This window comes from Melanostigma gelatinosum (assembly GCF_949748355.1).
Source record: "Melanostigma gelatinosum genome assembly, chromosome: 12".
In the NCBI taxonomy this organism is placed as follows: Eukaryota; Metazoa; Chordata; class Actinopteri; order Perciformes; family Zoarcidae; genus Melanostigma; species Melanostigma gelatinosum.
The window spans coordinates 10,558,104-10,561,625 of record NC_136645.1 but is presented as its reverse complement, the minus strand read 5'-3'; positions in this window follow the sequence as shown (position 1 = coordinate 10,561,625).

Sequence of the window (3,522 nt, the reverse complement as noted above, 5' to 3'; positions counted from 1 at the left end):
CGCGTAGACTATCACATGCACATTCGTATGCTACCGCACATCGATGTGTTACGCTCACCCCGGTGGATGTCGCTTCGTTGCATTTGGGTCAGCAGTTTGCCGTCGCTGAAATCGAAGGACGTGGAATTTGTCAGTTTACCCATTCAGCAGTCACAGGGGGGCGGAGTGTGAGCGAACAGCTCTGCTGGAGTCAGGCCCATAAGGTTAGCTTTACACAAGCCTGTCAGACCGCCCTGTCAATCACTCGGATACACTGTCGTCTCCTCGTATGTTCTTCTCAAAGACTGTACTGGACTGCTGTTCTTCCACTTAATGCAGCCTCAGATTTATGCACTCTCACTGAAAGGGCTCAGGTTGTTGAAGGCAGTCTGACGGCACACACACACACGTACTTTCTTCATCCCTTGTGCATCACGAGTGATAAAATCTTGCGTTTTCGTGACAGTTGAAAATCGTATGTGGCAGCCAGGACATACAATCTTCTCCAGCTGGTATTTATAGTCCTCGGTAACTGGAACATTCTATGAAATAAGGAGTTCATTCATTCATCATGTGAGGCTCAAGCTCCGTTCTCTGCTCGGGGGATGACCTGATTTCATATCTCATGCTTAGAAAAGACGGCTTTTCCCTATTAACGCACTTGAGACAATGAAAAAGCAAAACACGGGCTCGTGGGCCCACACAAAGCAACGTCTTCTGACACTCGAGCGGAGTAGTATTTTGATACCAGGATGCGATGTGGCATCATCTGGGGGCTTCACTGTGGTTACACTAGAGCTTGGTTGAACTGTACTAGTTCGTAAGTCGGGAATTAAAAGTGTGTGGGGGGAAAAAACCCCGCCGGTCTTAGAGAGGCTTTGTGGTTTAAATGTGGTGAAAATGTTGCATTAATGGTGCGTGGGACATTTTGGGACAGTCTCTCCTTGTGGTTGTGTCATGAATGAAAACAGAGAGCTGGAAGGAGAAGCCTGGCTGCTTTCTCACCTCTGCACAGCCGGACAATTTTTGGTGTGAAGTGGAGTGAACGTCCGATTGTCGGTTGTGCAGAGTTTCAGAAATGTTTCCGAATTCTTTCAACCGCCTGATGAGCAGTTCCGGCGAAGTATTCCGGCGGCTCAAACCTGCAATAACTGACTTTTTTTTCCCACTTTGAGGCAGCAAAGTTCAATATTCTGCTCTGGTTTTTGCTCTGGTTTGGGTCCCCACCAGCTCCTAACTTGAATACATTACTTCAGACCAGAGATCTTACAGATGAATCAATTCATCAACAAAAACAATCAAGTTATTGATGGTGAAAATGTTAGATGCAATATTGTGTCTTAATGTGGGTAACCCTGTGTAACTGAGGAAGTACCTACTTAAAGCAATACCTAAAACATGATCATGCCGCCAATATCAATGCATTCAGCTCCACACATTGTAATGTGGAAGCGTCACGCGGTCCCTATGAGCTGATAGAGAGGGCACCTCTGTGCTCACTTAGTACACGGTGCTTTTTTACTGATCTCACACATTGAGTGGTGAAATAATCGGCTGCTCCCGGCCGGGGGTATCTGGTGGCGCATACCTGCAATCCTCCGCAACTGAAGCTCCATATTTATAGACGGCAGCAGAGCAGCTCACGTATCCCCACATCACAGCTGTTTGCATCGCAGTGTTGGGTGTCACATCGCTGCCCGGTGCTCCTGCGGTTGTCACATTAAAACAGAAGATAAACAAACAGCAACATTTAGAGTTCTTTTCTTTTTTTTTCTCCACCTCCTGGGACGAGTCACTTCACATTTTGATTGAGGCCGGTGGTTATATGATGGCTGTTGAGTGTTTATGAAGGCCGCGGGGAGCGACCGATAGTTTGGCTTTGCCGGGAGAGAAAAAGGGGGCTAGGGGGAGATTAGTGGAGGAGAGGATTAACAAAATAATGCAGAGAAGAACAAGGCAGAAAAGCAGGGGGATGATGGTGGAAGTAGGTTTCTAAAAATGAAGGGAAAGTGGAGTAGACTGGAGAAAATGAAGGCAATGAGAGCAAAAAGGGACTCTGGCTGAGGGAGTTTGCCACTACAGATAATAGTGTGTGTGTGAGAGAGAGAGGGCGGGTGGCTTTTTACAGACAGAGATTGTGGGAGAGAGAGAGAGAGAGAGAGCGAGAGAGAGAGAGAGGAGAGACGCCCCGTGCACTGGGAGAAAGTGTCGCTCTGTGCCGTGCCACGCTGCAGCCCAAACCACATTAGAGCAAATGAATCCATTCCACCTCCTGTTATGGCAGCTCCCGCACGGGGCCCCAGGAAGGAGAGGGAGGGAGGGAGGAGGGAGGGAGGAAGAGTGGCAGGAGGGTTGAGATATGAGGGACGGGGAGAGGAAAATGATAGAACGGAAAATGGAAGGTGGTGGAAAGGAGTCGCATGCTGGGTGGCTCTAATGATGTCTGAGGGCGATAGAAAAGAGGAGCAAAAAGCACATCGTAGCGAAAGAAAAGAAAAGCTGCGGCCATATAACTGAAGATGAGGAGGAGGAAGAGAAGATGAACAAACTTAACTTAAACTGAACATCTTTTATGCAAAGAATACGTTTTTTTTATCCCCTCCAGGGCTCGTGGAGCCCATTCAAACCGCTGCACAACTCAAATGAAGCAGTACGTTGGCCCGGAGACACACAACGTTCTTGTTAGCTCTATTTCTTAATTTTATGATATTTTATTGATTATTATCATCTTAATTATATGTATAAATGAATTGTGTACTTATGTTTGCAAAATTGCTTGCCTCAAATTGCCCCTTAAGGGATGAATGTAGCATTTCTAAATTAATTCAATTGGGCATTTTACTGGTGATTCAGCATCTAATTGCATTGTCCTGATAATATATCGACATATTGATGTTTGGACAACACAAATATTGATATGTTGTTACTCATCCCAGCCATATTTCCCAGCCCTGCTCCTAATGTGCTCCTTATATACGACACACAGTGTTGGAGCGCATTATGAACCCCCACCAGCCACCGCACTCACACAGCCAGCTGCACTTGACAAAGGTGGTAGTCATTTGTCTGAAATGAGAAATCACTCATATGAGTGATCACACTCTGCGTGTGTGTGTGTGTGTGTGTGTGTGTGTGTGCTGCTGCTGCTGCTGCTGATGACGAGATCATTTCAATGCTCTTTGTTTTCCCTTTCTCTCTTTCCCCCACTGACTGTGGCCCTTCTTGTCACTCCCTGCCATACTCCAGTGCTTTTCATATTACTCTGCTTTTGTTTCTGAGCAGTTATTTCTTGCCCCCCCCCCCCCCGCTTGTTTTGCTCAGGAAAGAGAGAAGGAAGGGAAACAAAACCGTGGATGCGCTTGTGCGTGTGTGTGTGTGTGTCGTTGGTTTTCGAGCCGGCGAGAGAAAGAGACGGAGGCTTCCTCAGATGTTCGTATTATTTGTGGTTTGTTACTCGCGTCCTCCCACTGCCGTAGTATGAAGGGAGGTTGTAATGTGCACAGCATAATTGGACGCGTAATCTCCTTTGCTTTGCACCTCTGG